Source organism: Dipodomys merriami, unplaced genomic scaffold, assembly GCF_024711535.1.
Source record: "Dipodomys merriami isolate MVZ:Mamm:240054 unplaced genomic scaffold, mDipMer1.0.p SCAF_1, whole genome shotgun sequence".
Classification (NCBI taxonomy): domain Eukaryota; kingdom Metazoa; phylum Chordata; class Mammalia; order Rodentia; family Heteromyidae; genus Dipodomys; species Dipodomys merriami.
Genome location: NW_027202270.1, coordinates 131519027 through 131538578, shown reverse-complemented (window position 1 = coordinate 131538578; position 19552 = coordinate 131519027). Strand labels below are relative to the sequence as shown.

Here is a 19552-nt window from a genome sequence, read left to right as displayed (position 1 = left end):
TAATCCTGACAGCAACTTTGCAGAAGTTTTTTGTATCAATCTTACAGTTAAAAGAAGACTTAGAAATCTTATCTATATCACACAGCTGACAAATAGCAGAATCCGGCTGTTCGAACTCTTGACCACACACTGTGCCTCCTGTAATGACCTTATAGAAGTCAGGGAATTGAAATGGTCCCATCCCAAGGGGAGGCAGCAGTCAGGACTTAAGAGAAATCAGAAAGGAGCAGAGGAAGGTCAGCCTGGTGCCCAAGAAAGAATCATTATTTCTGTACCAAATAATTAAATTATTGGTACTGTTTCTTAGTTTGGAACCATCTTTCTTAGAAAGCAACGCAAATGAAATAAATAAGTTGAGCCACGGTGAAAAGACACAGTGAGTTCAAATATGTGGTGGATTTTAACTGATGGGGAGGCAAAAGTGAGGGCATGTTTACTCAGTTTATAAACAAGTGAGGAGACCCCAGCAAAATGCTTTGTCCTCTAGCAAAACCAAAACACCTCCTCTTCTGTCAATTGAGTTTTGAAGAATGACTGAATTTGATTATCAACATGCAATGAACCATCTGTGGCAGTTATTTTCCAGAGAATCCAGGCACATTGTGTGTGTGTGTGTGTGTGTGTGTGTGTGTGTGTATATACGTGTACGTGTACGTGTACGTGTACGTGTACGTGTACTAGGGCTTGAACTCAAGGCCTGCCTGTTGTCCCTTAGTTGTTTCATTCAAGGTTGGTGTTCTGCCAGTTGAGCCACAGCTTCACGTCTGGCTTTTTGGTGTGTAATTGGAGATGAGTCTTAATTGGGCTTTCCTGCCTAGGTTAACTTTGAATTGCTATCCTCAAATCTCATCGTCCTGAGCTTCTAGAATTAGAAGGATTAGTGGCATGAACCACTGGTGCTTGATCAGGCTCATTTTTTGAGGTAATTTCTAGCCACGGAATTTCAGAAGTGAAAGATTTTGCATAAACGTATATACAGACCATGGAAAAGGCAATCTCAGATGAAGGCTGTAAAGAGAGCACTGTGAATTCTGTTTTACTCCACTCCATTTTGTCAATGGCTTTCTTAACATGTGACATGTATTACTGAAAGTGATAGCAATTCAGGGGAATTACCCATCATCTACTGATCTATATTCTGAAGTCTTATGGTAGCTTTAGAAGTCTCCTAGAATGTCACAAAGCAGAATCTCTCAAGTGTGTTTTAACAATTTTCTGGTCAGGTGTGGTGATATGTGCTTAGACATTTGGCACTTAGGAAGTGGAGGGAAGTGGAGGCAAGGAGGATCCATGAGTTCCAGGTCAGCCTGAGCTACATAGTAAAAACCTGCCTCAAAACAAAACAAAACAAAAAAACAAAAATTAAACCAAAAGAAAAAAGCATCTAGCCCCATTGTAGACCTTCAGAATTAACCCTCTCCTGGATGTGGCCCTGGCATTTATATGTTCAGTAGGATTTCTTATGTTTGAATTCTGAAGCAGAGTTGGGAAGCCAAGTTCCCCCTCCCAGGTGCCCCACTCCCAGGGTGTATTGCTACAAACAGTGGGTTCACACCTATAATCCTAGCTACCCAGGAGGCTGAAATCTGAGGACTACAGTTCAAAGCCAGCCCTGGCAGGAAAGCTCATGAAACTCTTATCTCCAGCTAACTACCAAAAAAGCTGGATGCAGAGCTGTAGCTAATGTGGTGGAGTGCTTGTCTTGAACAAAAAAGCTCAGGGACAGTGCCTAAGCCCTGAGTTGAATGAAGCTCCAGGACTGGCATGCCTGCACGTGTGTGGGCACATGCACACGTACTCTCTCTCTCTCTCTCTTCCTTTTTTTTTTTTTTTGGTAGTGGGCTTGAACTCTGGGCCTGGGCGCTGTCCCTCAGCTCTTCATCTCAAGGCTAGTAGTGCTCTACCACTTGAGCCACAGCGCCACTTCTGGTTTTCCAGTGGTTTATTGGAGGTAAGTCTCATGGACTTTCCTCCCCAGGCTAGCTTTGAACTGTGGTCCTTAGATCTCAGCCTCCTAAATAGCTAGGATTGCAGGCATGAGCCACTGGCACCTGGCTTGTTTTCTTTTTAAAAAAATGTATTTTATTGTTGTCATAGAGGTGATATAAAGAGGGGTTAACCATTACATAAATGTGTTAATGGGTACATTTCTTTTGGGACCATGTCACCCCTTCCCTCACTCTTTTCCAGTTTTTCCCTCAACATTCCATTCCTCCTGACAAGTTATAGCATTCATTTTGTACATGGCATCTAGTGCCTGTTTTCTTTTTATGAGAGTGCCTCCTAGATTACAGTTTCTTCTGGTTAGTGTTAACATTTAAAATGCATTGCATTATATGATGTGGAGTAAATTTGTACCTCTAACAAGATTGCATGTTTTGGGTGAGACTGCTTGGTTTGAAATCTTGGTCTTACCACTTTCTGTGAGACTTTGGTTCCTTGCCTAAAAATGGAAATGATAGTAATGCCTTTTTAAGGTTATTGTAAGGATTAAATCAGATACTAGATGTGAAATTCTTAGATTCATGGCCAGTGAATAAGCACTCAAATATCAGTTAATAATAATGATGATGTGATTGCTGTCTGAGATTTTGTGTTACTGGGGTGGAATTTTTTTTAATTTTTTTGTTTTTGGGTCCGGTCGTGGGGCCTGAACTCTGGGCCTGGGTGCTGTCCCTTAGCTCTTCAGCTCAAGGCTAGCATTCTACCACTTGAGCCACAGCGCCACTTCCGGCTTTTTTCTTTTTTCTTATGTGGTGCTGAGGAATCGAACCCAGAGCCTCATGCATGCAAGGCAAGCGCTCTACCACTGAGCCACCTTCCCAGCCCCTGGGGTGGGATTTTGAGCACATCCTTCCCTCTGTTTGTACAACCAGGCCACAGACTTGTAAAGGTCTGTTTGCCATCTCTCAGAGGATTGATCCTTGGAAATGCTTGCAATCACAGATATTCTCAGGTTGCTTTTTAGTTCTAGTTTTCTGAGGCCCCTGTTTGGAAGGATACAGCATGACTTTCAGGAGTATCCAGAATATGTCACAGGTGGGAGGGAAGTACTTATTTTTAAAATGTCAGAGAACTCACCAACTTGTTATTACTAACAATATGTTCTTCATTCAGTCTGGCCTCTTTTTCCCTTATGCTTATTTATGGCTAGAAAAGAGGGCCAAACTGCACTTTTCCTCTGCAAAAATGTACATTTCAAATTTGTTCCTTCTAGGAACTGACTTAGAAGCAAAAAGAGAGAGAGGGAGGTATAGTCTTCCTATGTAGGTAGCCCAGTTTTGCCTCAAAATCACTATATAGCTCCTGTTGTCTTTGAATTCTTCCTGCCTCAACTTCTCTAGTGCTGGAATCACAAGTATGTGCCACCATGTTCACCTTTAGACTTGTTCCTTGATAAAAATAACTAGGAAAACACAGGTTAATCATTCCAGAGAAGGCCTTATTCACCCTGTCTTTGTGCTGCTATTTTCTCTGCTTTAGGAGGATCAAAGATGGCATTTTGGCCAGCTGGCCAGAGGGGCTGTATTTCTGGGAGCTAGGCTGGCCCTCCGGTGGCTCATAGCCTTTCATTACCAAAGCACCTACTTTTGGACAAGCAGTTGGCAATGTCCATGTAAGGACTACTTCCAGTGCTCAGGCTGAACTCTTGTCAGCCTCTTCCCTGCCTTTTACTAAATGCAGCTGGGATAGCACAGACTAGAAGGGAAAACACTTTCCGTGTAAGGATAGCATTTCTCTTATGCCTTTCAAAATGTAATGCTTCTTTTATCTGTTCTTTTCTTCCCAGAAGAGCTGGCAGTAAAACTATAGTACAGGACTCTTGAGATGTGTTTATCCCAGTGTGATGGACAGACAAATTGTCAGTGCCTCCTGTCCTTATCTTCCTATCGATCCCCTTGTAAATGGAAATTACAGGAAATCACAGCTAGCCCATAAAACCACAGTCAGATGGGAAGGATGGAATGTGTATTCCCCATTCCCAGAAACAAGCAGAATGCTGAACTGATTGACCTTAGTTATCACTTGGCACCTGCTGATCCAGACCATTGCATGAAAATACTGGTAGTTTTCTTGTGTTTCTTCTGAGCCTCTCAGTGACTAAATCTGGCTACTTCTGCAGCCTTGCTGACTGGACATTATTGTCCTGTCTGGCTTTCCAGGCTGCTTTTAGACTCTTCTTGCCAGGCTAATCTTCCTTTCACACAATGCTTATCTCAAGGGACTAAGTAAGACAATAAGGCCTATATGTAAAGTGTGGTGGCACTGCTGTCCCTTCTTATGGTGGGTGCTCTTCAGACGCCTCTAGTAGATGCTGTGGAATTGAATTATGTCAACATTATTGATCCTTATTGCCTAATACCCCCTTGGCTGAATTTCTCTGCCTGTGTATCATGGTTGTGTAAACTGTCCTTACTTAAAGGTTCAGCTAGATACTTAATACTTTGTGGATTAACCAGAGTCTGCTAGGTAGCAAAAACTAGAAAACCAGCAAGAACTGTCTTTTGCACTGAAAAATTTAAAAATGGAATTTCTTTTCTATTTGTCCTTGATCTTCCATGTAGTATGCATACTTAAGCATTCCTCCCACAGAAGGAATATTCTCTGTTTATAACCTCCCGCCCCACCCCCCACTTCTTCATACTTTTTCAGTCCTTCAAAGACTTTTAAGTCCAGCTTCATATCTTGCCTTTTAAAGATTTAATCAGTAAATTATCTCTGATTATCTTAATTCACATCAGCTTCTCTGGTCTCCTTTTTATTATTTTATCCACTGCCAGTTTATTCATATTATCTCATTATTTAGATCTCTTAATTCAATAACTATTGAAATAGTTATCTTGTCTTATTGTGTGTTTTGGCTATTTTTGTCTGGATAATACAGCCTTCGAGCCTCCAGAGGTAACAATGCTCGATAGGAAATGTACTCATTACCTTACTCATGTAACTGTAACCCCTCTGTATACTATTTTTACAATAAAAAATTTTTTTTAAAAAGCTCTGGTGGGGTAGGTGTCTCCTTACATTTTGCAAGCTGTATAAGTAGAAAACGGTTAGGAAATGACAAAACACAGGAAAAGGTAAACCATGTGCTTTCTAACATGGTTTTAGGTAGCCTAGAGCAGAGCAGGGGTTGGAGACGGAGTGCTACCGTGGGAACCAAGACCTGAGGGAAAAAACTAGAAAGGGCAGGCAGAGTCAGACATCTGCCCTAAGAGTTTGTCCAAGCTTGAGAGTCTCTTTGAAGTTGTATAGGCTTCACAGAAGAAATGTTTTTATCCTAGAAACTAGGATTTTTAGAGAATGGTGATAAGGACAGATGCTTCTGTTTGAACTGGGTTCTTTGGTGAATCACCCCAAATGGAAGTGTGAAATCTTTCTGGCCACAGGGGAACTTGTAGTTAATGGAATGGACATGTAGAGGCAACAGCGAACAGGCTTGTTAGACTGTTTTGCATTGATTTCTTTGGAGATTTGAATGTGTTCTGCAAATATAGTCATTTTTCTTTGCTTTTATCTTTCTGTCTGTCTGTGTCTTCTTGTCTCTTTTTGTCTCTCTTTAAAGTTCAAATCAGTACGGAGGCTTTGAACTCAGGGCTTCTCACTTTTTTTTTTTCTGCTCAAGGCTGTTGGTATTCTTACTACTTGAGCCATTCCTCTGCTTCTGGTTTTTACTGGTTAATTGGATATAAGAGTTTCACAGACTTTTCTGGCTTTTGAATTAAGATCCTTAGAGCTCAGCCTCTTGAGTGAGTAGTTAGTATTATAGGTGTCAGCTACCAGTGCCCCACCTTTTTTTGCTTCTTCACTGATGGGCTTATATATAGGGTTGTTGCCCCACTATTGTTCTGATGGCGGGATACAGTTACCAACACAAGCACAAATGGGTGATTTCCCAGGATTATGAGCCTTTGAAAAATGCTGTTTGTTTTTGTTTTTTGTTTTTGTCGGTCATGGGGCTTGAACTCTGGGCCTGGGTGCTGTCCTGAACTCTTCAGCTCAAGACTAGCACTCTACCACTTGAGCCACAGCACTACTTCCAGTTTTCTGGTGTTAATTGGAGATAAGATTCTCACAGACTCTCTTTCCCCTGCTGGCTTTGAACCGTGATCCTCAGATCTCAGCCTCCTAATTAGCTAGAATTATAGGTGTGAGCCACGGGTGCCCAGCTTGCTGTTGGTTTTTTAAAGCAATCTAGCCAGGCTACCTGTCTGAATATAGACACATAGTACAATTCTTCTTGGACAGTATCACCCCCTCCCCCTCTCATCCCTGACACAAATTTCATAGTTCATTTTTTATATAATATATATTGAATTCTAGACTCCATTTGTTAACCCTGCCTTCGTTCATTCCCATGCCTCCCATATGCCCCTTCTAAAAAGGCAACAAAAAAACCCAAAAATAAACACTAACAATAACAACAAAAACCTGTTTCCATTTCGTTGAATTCATTTTGATAAATAGTATTTTAGATGTTCAGAGGAGTTACACCTGTGGGATCCCCCCAAAGAGTATCTTCCTCCTTTGGTCTGTTTGGGTATAGATGCATAGAGCCTTGTATAAATTACCATGTCCAGTTGTATTTTAGTTCTAGCTTCTACATAAGGGAGAAAACACAAGTGCCATTTGTCTCTCTGAGCATGGCTTACTTCACTTAACATGATTTGTTCTAGGTCCATCCATTTCCCTGCAGGTGACATATGGATGAGTAAAATCCCATTGTGTATATATACTACATTTGTTGATCCACACATCTATTGTAGGGCATCTGGGCTGTTTCCATAATTTGGCTATTGTGAATAGTGAAACAACGAACATGGGTGTGCAAGTGTCTACCCAAAAGTGGTATGGCTGAATCATAGGGAAGTTCTGTGTTTCATTTTTTGAGGAACCTTCTCACTGCCATCTAGAGTAGTTATACTAGTTTATATTCCTACCAAGAGTGTAATAGGATTCCTTTTTCAGTTCTCAATCATGATGTTAGCCAATCTAACTGGAGTGAGATAGAATCTCAATGTTGTTGCATGGAAATCAGGGTGTTTTTGGTTACCATTTTTTAAAAAATTAGGCTATTATCTGTAGTCGAGGGGGCTGCATGCATGGCTCAAGGGGTAGAGTGCTTACCTTGCAAACTTGAGGCCCTAATTTCAAACTCCAGTACTGGGGGGGCGGGGGAAATGCTGCTCAGAAAGCAAGAAATTCTCTGGAAGTTGGTATTGCATTGCCTTCCGTAAGTCAAGTTCTGAAGTATTAGTATAGAGAAGGCAATCTGGATATAACCAGACTTTCTTCTCCCCTTTCCCCTTTCTCCTTCTGTCTCTCCCTATGATAGCTTTAAAAGAACTTACTTTTAGGATACAAGGTGCCTCTTCTGACTTTTGTATTAGACCAAACACATGGATTTTCAGCCCTTGAGTCAGTTTTTCTGACAGGCTACTTCCATGCCTTGGATATCCCAACCTGGTGTTGACCCTGAAGATCAGGGCCAAGCATTTGTGAAATATATTTTTTTCCTTATGATGCTGGGAATGGAATTCAGGACCTTGTGAATACTAATAATCAAGTGCTTTACCACTTCAGCCCCCATGGTCAGCCTTTGGTGATTGCACCAAAGAGAGAACAGTCAGAGGGAACAGAGGATAACATCTGAGGTCATTTTAGGCAGCAATGATTTCTGCTCATTAGGGTGTTTTCCTCACCCTTGCTTTAAGGTCTCAGAGCTGAGGACCAACAGGCAGGAAGTCGACTCATAAATGGACTTAGCCCTTAATGCTCCTTAGCTTTTTTCTGCAGTTTAATTAGCTAGCCAGGTGTTGACATGTTGCTTGGCTTTGTTATGAGCAGGAGGAATCCTGCAGGCATTCAACACAGTTGAATAATGGTCTTCTCTTAGATTCTATTGAAAGTTTTACTAGAAAAGCAAAGGAGTGCATTCTTCCACTTTGTACATGCTCTGATCCAGAGTGGGTAGCAGCCTTGAGTGCTAGGGCCTACAGTCGACCAAATGTTGTAGCCAGGGATTGAGGTGACTGTATAGACCTTAGGGCTGATGAGATTGACTGATGGCACCCATCCCTGAAGACTATACCAAGAGGATGCAGGCAACTTCTCAGAAGTGACTTGTACTCACAGCTAGGTTAGTGTAACCAGCCAGAGAAGGTGGGCCCTTGGGAGATAAGGTTGGAGAGTCTTAATTCAGTCTGCTTGGTTTGGCACACCTCAGACTTTCTGAACTGACAGATCATTTCTCCCAGCTCTCATGACACCCCATTTTGTTTCCAAGGGGAACTGATTTCTCACAATATTGTGTACACACACACACACACACACACACACACACACACACACACACACACACACACACACACACACACACACACACACACACACACACACACACACAGAGCATCTTGGGTACTGCTGTATGTACCTTCTGCTTCCTTCCCAAAGAGGCATGTAGCCACTGCTATTTTCTCATGATTCATTGCTGCCATTCTGGAGTTCCTGAGGCCAGTGCTGCTGACTTTGTCTGGGAAAAAGGCCTGAACAACAATCATTCCTAAGTTGCTCAGAGCAGAACTAGCCCAGTGAGAAGAGTGATGGGGCTACCACTTTGTCCAAGGGGATTAGTCAGAGATCTGGTCCTGATTGGAAGATAACTGAGAGAACTTTGTTCAATGAAAGGTAGAAGAACTGTGTTTTGATTCAGCCATTCATAAGCTTTGATTCTGTGGGCAAGTCTTGATACTCTCTAGGGCAACAGTTTCCTTTTCTAAAATTTGTTAGGAACCTCTGACATACCAGAATTTGTTCCTGGTAAGGGTGACAGAACTCTGTAGCAGAGTCTAGGCAGCATCTACTCTCTTCTGCTTCCTAGCTTTGACATGTGTAGTTTCACCTTGGATGCCCCCTACCTACCTCTTTCTTCTCTGCCCAGCAACCTTCCCAGGTTAAGTTCGAACTGCTGTGGAACTGTGTGTGGACGTGGGTGCCCTTCTTCTAGGCTGCCTTACTACCCTGTGCTTAGCACTTCCCCATTGCATGGCCATCTGTTTCCTTGTTCATCCCGACCTTACTGTGGAGCTTCCTGTGGATAGAGTGTCTTTTATCACCATTGTTTACCTAGCTGCTGGTGCAGTGCCTGGAATGTGGCATAGACATAGTACCAAATAAATGAATGAAAGACCCCTCCTAGGCTAGCACATCCCAGTGCAATCTGGGAGCTGTGTTGGGTCTTCCCCTCAACATCTGCTTCCTTACGCCTACCTAGGCTCTCCTTCTGAACGCTGGGTGCTACAGAACCATAAATGACGCAGAGCATTGTTGGCTGCACTGTTTTACTGGTACCAAGCGTCAGTGAATTTGCCACCCCAACCTTCCTCCAGGCCAGTCTTGCAAACCTAAGTGGGCCTTGACTCTGTCCTGCTTTTCTTAGTCTGCAGCGCTGGGGGAAGGGCCCACCGGCACTTACAGATTGCTGTGCTGTCAACTGCCTGGGGCTGGGCCATCTTTTGCCTGTGGCGAACAACTTGAGTGGGGCTAAAGTACGGGGTGAGCAGGGCATTGATTGCATGGCATGGTGCAGCCTCCTTACCCTGACTGTTTTCACTTGGAGTGCTCCACTATGTTTCACTTCTTTTTGGTCTTGGTTTTGTTGCAGCTGCTGCTCCCCACTACTTTGCTAGGAGAACCCTTGCTGTGGCTTATTGTTTACTCTGTGTGTGTGCTTTGCCCTTTTGTCCAGAACTCTTAAGAATCTTTATGTAATATAAGACAGCTGCAACAGAAGGGGTTGAGGAACAAAAACACAAACAAAAGAAAACAACAAAAAACTTTAGAAACTTTGGACTTCTATTGATCTCTGTTCAGATGCAAATGATGAGCCTCTTCCCATCAGAGATTATATCTGGGTTCACTGGGAGGTTTTTCATCTCATCTCTTGGAGGAGCTTTGAAACTGTAGGTGTGGGCTGAAATCACCTAAAGAGTTCTAATGGCCAGTGCTTCAAGGCTTACCTCTCTGGCCTTTCTGTGGACCATAGAAAGGTTCAAGGGGAATGTTAACTGTCCTCATTATTCTTGGTAACTAACTCTAGGTTTGGAGGTTCTCAGCTGGTAGCTGGTATGTTGGAGTAAATGCATATAAACGATGTAAAAATGTGGGATTAAGAGAGTTACGGACAGAATTGTAGAGTTTGAACTCAGGGCCTGAGTGCTGTCCCTGAGCTTTTTTTGCTCAAGGCCAATGTTCTACCACTTTGATCCACAGCTCCACTCTGGTTTTTAGGTGGTTCATTGGAGATAAAAGTCTCACAGCCTTTCTTTCCTGCCTGGGCAGGAAAAGAGCTGGAATGGAGCTGAAAGTTTGAATTTGGGGGCTTGCACTTGTCCTACCACCGTGCCAGCCTCCAGCCATTATTTGGTTTCATTTGCTTTTCAGATAAAAGACTTTTAAGTCTGGCCTTGGACTGTGGTACTCCTACCTTCATTCCTAGATAGCTAGGATTACATGTAGCTTCCATCATGCTTGCCTTGTCTTTGAGATAGAGGTCTGACTTTTTGTCTAGGTTGGTTTTGAACCTCAGTCCTCCTGTCTCTGCTTCCATGGTAGCTGGAATTATAGGTGTGAGCTACAACATTAGCTAGACAGATTTTTCTGTTTCTAGAGTTTAAACTTAGGGCCTTTGCATGGTTAGTATCCTACCACTTAGGCTACACCTCCAGCCTGGATTTTTGTTGTTGTTGTTGGCTTGTTTTTCTTTTTTTCTTTTTCTTTTTTCTTTTTGGTTGGTTGTGGGGCTTGGACGCTGGGCCTGGGTGCTGTCCCTCAGCTCTTCAGCTCAAGGCTAGTGCTCTACCACTTGAGCCACTGCACCACTTTGGCGTTTTCTGTTTATGTGGTACTGAGGAATTGAACTCAGGGCCTTAGGCATGTGAGGCAAGCACTCTGCTACTGAGCCTTCCCAGCCTTTGCTGGTTATTTTGGAGATAAAGTTGTATATATTTTCCTACCCAGACTAGATTTAAGATACAGGCTACCTGGATCCCATTTTCAGGATAGGGTCTTGCTTCTTCCCACCCAGGTACACACCGGTGCTGTAGGCTTTAGGCTTCTCCATAGTTGCTGGGATCAAAGAATGTACCATTACATCCACTTCCCTCTGTTGAGACCAAGTCTCCTGGACTTTTTCTGCATGTGCTGGGGCACAGTCCTATGTAGCTTGGGATGACAGGAACATGCTACTGCATCTAACTATGGGTTGAGAAAGGGTTTTATGAGTTTTTCCGCCCAGACTGGCTTCAAATCATGACTCTCCCCTTTCCCAGCCTCCCAAGTAGCTAAGCCACAGAACCTGGCTTCTTGAGATCTTCTTGCCTGAGGTCTTGGCTTTCTGCTCCCTTGCTTTCTTCAGTTTAAGTTCTATGTCCTTTGGAAGGGTGGTATGCATACTCACAGGACTGAATGCTGCTCCTTGTCTATGGTACATGGTAATAGATAAGACCAAATAAAAGTATTTATTTGTTTTCGGTCCTAGTTTGGGGGACTTTTAGTTTGTTTTTCAACTGTACTAGAATTTGAACCTAGGACCTTGTGCTTGCTAGGCTGGTACTTGAGCACACCTCCAGCCTGTTCTGTTATTGTTGTTTTTTGATTTTGCTTTCTGGGTTTTTTGTTTTTGGGGGGCTACTTTTTTTCCAGATAAGGTCTTGTGAACTTTTCTGCTTGGGCTGGCCTTGAACCTCAATTCTTCTACCCTTAGCTTTCCAAGTGTCTAGGATTACAGATGTGAGCCACTGGCATCTGGTAGTGCGGGGATTTGAACTCAGAGTCTTATACTTGCTAGGGAAGTGCTCTGTCATTTGAGCCACACCTTTAGCACTTTAAAAAAAAATGCTTGTATTAGGACTTAAACTTAGTACATGTTACCTGTTACTTAGGCTGATAATCTACCACTTGAGCTACAGCTTCATTTCTGGCCTTTTGCTGTTTGGTTGGAGATAAGAATCTCAAACTTTTTTGCTCCAACTGGCTTTGAATCTCAGTCCTCAGATCTCAGGCTCTTGAGTAGCTAGGATTATAGTTATGAGCTACCAGCACCTGGGCTTTGGTTCTTTTTTTGCTTTAGTTATTTTAAAGATAGGATCTTGTGCATTTTGCCCGGAACTACAATGTTCCTATCTATGTCTCTTACATAGCTAGGATTATAGGTGTATACCATCATGTATGGCTTATTTGTTGAGATGAGTCTCAACTTTTTGCTCAGGTTGGCCTCAAACTATGATTCTCTGGCTCTCTGCCTCCCAAGTAGCTAGAAGTACAGACATGTGCCAATTTACCCAGCCTAACCTAGCATTTATATAGCATTTTAGAGGTAGAAAAAACTTACATCATCTTTTCCAGTCCCCTGATATAGTAGAAAATAGGCTTAGAAAGTTTCATGATATGTCTAGAATCACAGCCAGCAGCAGCACTAGTGTAAAAAGTCGGATGTCTTCATTACCAAGCACTTCTCTCTAAGAGACTATAAACCCTAGGTAGTAAAAGCCAAAGGATCAAAATTTTGATTCCTGTGATGTGAGGAAAATTCTCAGTATGTATACCGGAGTAGATCTCCGATAACTGTCATTTAGCATTTATTCGTGTAGGTGAGTTCTCAACTATAGCACCGTTGACATTTTGGGAAAAGTAATAATTCTCTTAGTTAGCTGGCTGGTGGATGGTAGAATGTTTAGTCATACCTTTAACCTCTTAAATACCAGTGTCCCTCTGCCCTAAAGTAATCAGGACAAAAATTACCTATAGACATCACCAGTTTGGGGGAGCAAACCAATATTCACGAAACAGTGAATTGCCAACTTCATACTTCCTCCAGGAGTGGACCCCAGGCTGGACTTTGAAAAATGGGGTATCAGCCATTCATGGAGATATTTGGCTGCCTTGGGACGATTTGCAGAACTAAGAACTAAATAATTCTCATTCCGTCTTGACTTAGTCTTACCTGGTTCTGTGCAAGGAGGATTGTGTTCTGAAAAGATTTTATCTGAATTTGTAGAGGCTATACACATTAGACAACAAACAGGTATATTTAAAGAGAAAGAAGCCTTATTTCACTTGAGGCTGGTAGGTTACCAATTTTTTAAAAAATTTTACTTAATTTTGTTTTGTGATGGCCTGAATCTTCTGATAGACCTTTTCTAACTCTTTGCCAGTGTGTGAAGCATTATTGTTATAAGATGACAACAGGACTGTGGTCTGTAATATTCTGAGAACATGGGTAAATACCTTTAGTGTGAGCTAAAGAAAGGGACTTTATCTCTTCTCACTTCTCAGAGGATTCTGTGCTGGCAAATGTTTGCCACTGGAGCCATAGCCCTACTTACAGCTTTTTCTTTGATTAGTTGGACATAGGAGTCTCATGGGATTTCCTGCCCAGGAAGGCTTCAGACTATGATTCTTAGCTCAACCTCTGGAGTAGCTAGGATTACAGGTATGACCCACTGATGCCTGGCTTAACACTTTCATTTGTTTGTACAATGTTATTGATCAGTGTTACCTCTTACAATAAGTATTTTAAAGTCAGTTGAATTTTTATCTTGTGCTTAGTCCTAGATTTCCCTAAGAACTATTTGGATACACAAAGTTCAAGCCCCAAATTGATACATGGACACACACACATGCTAGTGCGTGCGCACACACACACACATACATATGCACACAGATACATACATTAGTGCTAGGTGCCAGTGGGTCAAGCCTATAAGCCTAGCTGTTCAGGAGGCTGAGATTTGAGGATTGAGATTCAGAGCTAGCTCAAGCAGGAAAGTCCATGAGACTCATCTCCAATTAATCATCAAAAAGCTGGAAGTAGAGCTTGTAGTTCAAGTGCTAGAGCACTAGCCTTGAGCAAAAAAGCTAGGGGATACTGCTCAGGCCCTGAATTCAAGCCCCAGGACTGTCATACACACACACTCACACACACAAAATACTAGTGATGGGGAGTAGAGCCTCTATTTCCTCCTGGCTTGTATTATTTGAAACAGTAAATCTACTATAATTCTTTGCTCCTCGTATCTTGTGTGTTTGCTTCTCATCCTTCAGTATCCCACAGCTGCTTTTATGGTTTTGCTTTTAGCATTAATGTTCAATACTTTGATTGTGTTCTTTTGTTTATTCTTGTGGTTTGATGAATATATCTAGTATGTATGGTTTTATAGTTTTCATCAATTTTTGAAAATCTTTTTTTTTAATGTTTTATCAAATTTTCCTGAACATATTTCTCTGCTTCCTTGCTTGCTCACTCTCTCATTAGCTCTTTTTTAAAATTTTATTTTTGGTGCTGGTCCTGAAGCTTCTCAGGGCCTAGGCATGAAATTTTTTTGTTCTTTTTTTTTGTTGTTCAAAACTACTGCTCTACCACTTGAGACACAGCTTAACTTCCCACTTTTCAATGTTTAATTGGAGAGAAGTCTCACAACTTTCCTGCCTGGGCTGCTTCTAACTGCTGAGATCTTAGTAGCTAGGATTACAAGGTGTGAGCCACCAGTACTCACTTATGTCTGGTTTGTTTTGTCTTTTTTTTTCCCCTGTGGGAATCATTTTGAATAGTGTCTATTGCTGCATTTTCTCTGTTTTTTTCTTCTGCATTGTCTTATCAGTCCCCTCCTATATACTTTTCATTTTAGATACTGTTTTTCCCTCTAGAATTTCAATTCAAATTTTCTTAATATCTTCCAATTTTCTCCCCATCATATTTATACCTTTTTCTTTTCTCTTGAATAGATATTTAAGAGTTTTGTTTGTTTTTGTGCCAGTACTGGTGTTTGAACTCAGTGCCTTATACTCTCACTTGGCTTTTTTGCTCTAAGCTGACCCTCTTCCACTTGACCCAAACTTTCACTTCCATTTTTTTTTTTCTCTGGTTAATTGGACATAAGAGTCTTAGGGACTTTTCTGCTCGCCCTCGCTTTGAACCATGCTCCTTAAGATCTTAGCCTCTGGGCTGGGAAGGTGGCTCAGTGGTAAAGCGCTTGTCTTGCATGCCTGAGGCCCTAGGTTCGATTCCTCAGCACCACATAAGCAAAAAGAAAAAAGCCAGAAGTGGCACTGTGGCTCAAGTGGTAGAGTGCTAGCCTTGAGCTGAAGAGCTGAGGGACAGTGCCCAGGCCCAGAGTTCAGGCCCCACGACCCGGGGGGTGGGGGGGGTGGGGATGGGAAAGATCTTAGCCTCTGAGTAGCTAGGATTACAGGTATGAGCCATTAGTTTCTATCTTTTTTTTTTTTTTTTTGTCAGTCGTGGGGCTTGAACTCTGGGCCTGAGTGCTGTCCCTCAGCTCTTCAGCTCAAGGATAGTGCTCTACCACTTGAGCTACAGCGCCACTTCCAGTTTTCTGGTAGTTTATTGGAGATAAGAGTTTCACGGACTTTATTGCCCGGGCTGGCTTTGAACCTCCATCCTCAGATCTCAGCCTCCAGAGCAGCTAGGATTACAGGTGTGAGCCACTGGCGCCCGGCCATCTGTTTGTTTTTGAGGCAGGGCCTAGCTGGTCTGGAACTCTGGATCCTCCTGTTTCTTGGGTGCTGGAATTAAATATGTATGTCCCTTTGTCTGGCTCTATAATAGAAGTTTTAAAAATCCTCTTTACTAGTTCTATGATCCTTGTAATTTCTTGATCTGTTTCGATTATTGATTGTTTTTCTAGTTTGGGATGATGTTTTTGTTTCTTTGTATACTTGTTTAATTTAGTTATTTAGCCAGTCCTGGGGCTTAAACTCAGAGACTGGGCACTGTCCCTGAGCTGCTTTTGCTCAAGGCTAGCACACTACCACATGAACCACAGTGCTACTTATGACTTTTTCTGTTTATGTGGTACTGAGGAATCGAACGCAGGGCTTCATGCATGCTAGGCAAGCACTCTACTGCTAAGCACATTCCCAGCCCTGCTTGCTAATTTTTTTATTGGGCACCAGAATAACTTTTATTTACCTTGGTGGGATCTGAAACTTTGTTTTGCTTTAGATATATACTTTAGGGAGGTTTTAAGTCAAGGCCTCAAGCTTGCTAGGCAGGTAGGTACTCTACCACTTGAGTCATGCTCCCAGTCCTGGCTTTGTTCTCATAAGCAGTTCACTTATTTGAATTCGTTTGAATTTCTTTCTCTCTCTTGTTCTTCCTTTCTTTTTTTAAAATAATAATTGTAAGAGACAGCAATAAGAGAAAATTATATTTGTGTTAGAAATATTGTGCTGGAGGATATGGTGAAAAGGACTAGGATAGAGGCAAGCACAAGACCCTGGGTTCAATCACCAGTACTAGGGTAGGGCACAAAGTTCTGTTAGAACAAATTAAAATCATTGATGCTAGTGAGACTAATATGCAAATGTATTATGAGGCAAAATAAACTTTCGGAGCAACTAATTTTATTTTCATTACCTGTTACAAGTATTCCACCTTTCTTAGGACTTATACATATAACCTCACTATGTCTAGACTATTACAATTTAAAATGTGTCTATAGGCAGCATATTATTGCAGCCTTAAAAACCTTCATTTCTTTTTTTAAAAGCTCACCTTTATGATTTGTTGAGGCTGGTACAGGACAGCATTTGATTTCCATTATGATGGTCCTGCTGCAAGGCAAAGTCTTTCTGAAGATTCTACCCAAGATTTTTCTGTTTTGGATAGTGAACCATTTCTGACTCTGAGTAAGCTTGGAAGTTGTGCTGCCCATTTCTTCCCAGTGGTTATTTCCCCAGCTTTGCTAGTTCCTCAGACACACAGATCTACACTCAGCCAAAATCCTTGTCAAAGTAATATAGGAATCTATGCACATCTCTTCAGCCTTTACTCTTTGAAGCTCCTTTCTCTTAGTTATTCTGCTTGGAAATTCTCGCTCTAGATTACTGACTCAACACAGAGAGATTGCTGAACTCTCAGGTCTTTCCTTCCCGATCTGGCATAGAACTCTGTAGATGCTCAGTATATGTGTTGAATAAAGTCAGTGAATTCCTTTAAAAAGTATGTTAAGAATGGGTCTAGAAGCCATGTCTGGAGGGAAATAACAGAATTCTTCACTAATTAATGGTGTTTCTTTCTCATTGGCTATTGCATCACAATGTCTCCCAACATCTTCCAGGATATTTCTGTAACTTTATGAAGAAAACAACAGCAACTCCTCCTCCTCTTCCTCTTCTCTACTCTCTTCTCTTGGAGGGTCTTGCTGTGTAGCCTAGACTGTCCTTGAACTGATCCTCCTGCCTCTTCCAAGTACAGATGAAGTTCTTTTGGTGTCTCTGCCTGAACTTTGACAAAGTTTTTCAAATTACATTTGGAGTCTCTATTTGAAGTTAATGGAGTATATCCCTTTGATGTATTAGGTTAATGGAATTTCTTCTCAGTTCTTGAATTTAGATCCTGTGTGGAGAGAAGTGGTAGTATGGTTGGGGCTAGAATGAACATGTACCCCTTGTTGGAAGACTTCATACTATTTGGGGGCAGGGACTTGGGAGTGATCAAAGAAAAGAACAATTGGCTAGTTCTTACTTTTTGCTTGGGCCTCACAATTACAGAGTTAATTTGAGAGGAAGAGGACAGGAGGAGTCATGGTTTGATTATAAATTAGGAGCATACTGAAACTCACACAAGGTAGAGAATTCTGGATGCCAGAAGATACAACTCTTGTCTGGCTTGAGTATGTGCCTTATTAAGGGCTTATTAAGCTTTGGTAGATGGAGTTCACAAAGGCCTGATCCTCAGGAGAAAATACTCTGGTGACATTTGAGTAGGAAGGAGGGAAATGGCAAGAACTGGGACCGTATTTGTAGAGAACTTTAACATCTGAGAGACGTTAGGGAGATCACTTCTTCAGGCTCTAGAAATTAGGTTGCAGAAGAGGTAGCAGTTTCAGAAAGAAGGTGTGATGTACTAGCTTTTTTCTGTTGCTGCTGAAAACGCCTCTTTTGGTATTGGTCCTGGGGTTTGCATTCAGGTTCTGGGCACTGTCCCTGAGCTTTTTTCTTCAGTTAGTGCTCTACCACTTGAGCCATAGCTCCACTTCCAGCTTTTTTTTTTGGTGGTTAACTGAAGAAAGAGTTTCATTTTTCCTAGGCTGGCTTCTCAGATCTCAATCTCCTGAACAGTCAGGATTATAGCTGGTGCCTGGTTGTTTTTGATATATTAAATATGGTCAGTTGTGGCAATAGAAAACAGACTAAAGTGCACTGTCCTATAACATTTGGTATGTCAAAGACACTGAATGAATGTATTATTGTATCTAAATTTAATTGCACGTAATACCTTGCCTTTGGTAAAGGTAAACACTCCTAATTATACTCTGTCTTTTGGGAATGTCATTGGATCTTGGGTTACATTAAAGTTGTATTAAGTAGACTTTTTTTTTTTAAAGGGGGGAGTACTGGTGCTTGAATTCAGAGCCTTGAGCTGTCATTCTACCACTTGAACCACACCTTTACTTCTAGCATTTTGCTGGTTAATTAGAGATAAGAGCTTCAAGGACTTTTCTTCTCCAGCTGGCTTCTAACCTCAATCCTCAGATCTCAGATCCTGAGTAGTTAGGATTATAGGTATGACCCACTATCCCACCAGCAGAGAGTTCCTTTAAACAAATAGTGGGATTACTCATGATTAAAAATGGGTGGATTGTCACTATGCTTTAACAGCTGCCTGAAGATGCTGGGGAAATCTTTAATGTAGTTAAATGTGAGCGTAGTTGTGTTGGTCCAGGAGTTGATGTTAGTGGCATTCATGGGAGTATGGATGCTACATTGTGGGTATACTTGTTACAGTTCTGTGGATTTACTGCAAGAAATGGGCAAGACCATCCATTGAGGAGCATTGATATGTTTTCTAATTGTCTCATACTACTTCTAAGGTTGAAGATGTATGTTTAACTATAATACTTTACCTAGTTTAATCTCCCTTTTCTTGTTCCCCACAGTTAGAGAAAGAGAAGGAAGGGATATTTAAAGAATCATAGGATTTGATGCCAGAGAAGTTCAAGTAAAGATCATCTGTCCTAACCCTATGTTTTCAGTGATGATGATTCAGTTTTGATGATTCAGTGTGTCAGGCAGTATACTGCTTGTGTACATTTCCCTGTACAGTACTTACAAAGCCCTGTGAAATGGGTATTTTAGTGCCATTTTACAGATAGGGGAACTGGAGGTTCAGGTAGATTGGATAACTACAGTGGAGTTCAAGGAATTCGTTTCTGTACTTACAGCCTGAAGCAGCTATTAGTGAAGAGTTAAAACAGTAGCTTGTTCAAAGTCAGTTTCTCTAGTTAGGAGGAAAAACACATAATCCCAGTCTCTTCCTTGAACTCAGTTTAGCTTTTTTTGACTTGATGATTCATTTTCTGTGGTCATTTTGTCTCATTCTTGTTCTTTGCCCCTTTTAATTTCAATGAAATTGATTGAAACAGAGGGGAGGGTGGTTTAGCGCTGTGGTTTTTGGTGACTAAAAAAGTTTATTTTTAAATAGGCATTCTTCCCAGGCTGACTGGGAATGTAACATAAGGCCTGAGAACCA

The 19552-nt window shown here is 41.7% G+C and overlaps 1 protein-coding gene across 2 annotated transcripts in view; it reads left to right on the top strand.

Moving 5' to 3' along the window:
• Susd6 (sushi domain containing 6) overlaps nucleotides 1-19552 on the top strand; it is a 128978-nt gene that overhangs the window by 45621 nt on the left and 63805 nt on the right. The window lies entirely within an intron of this gene.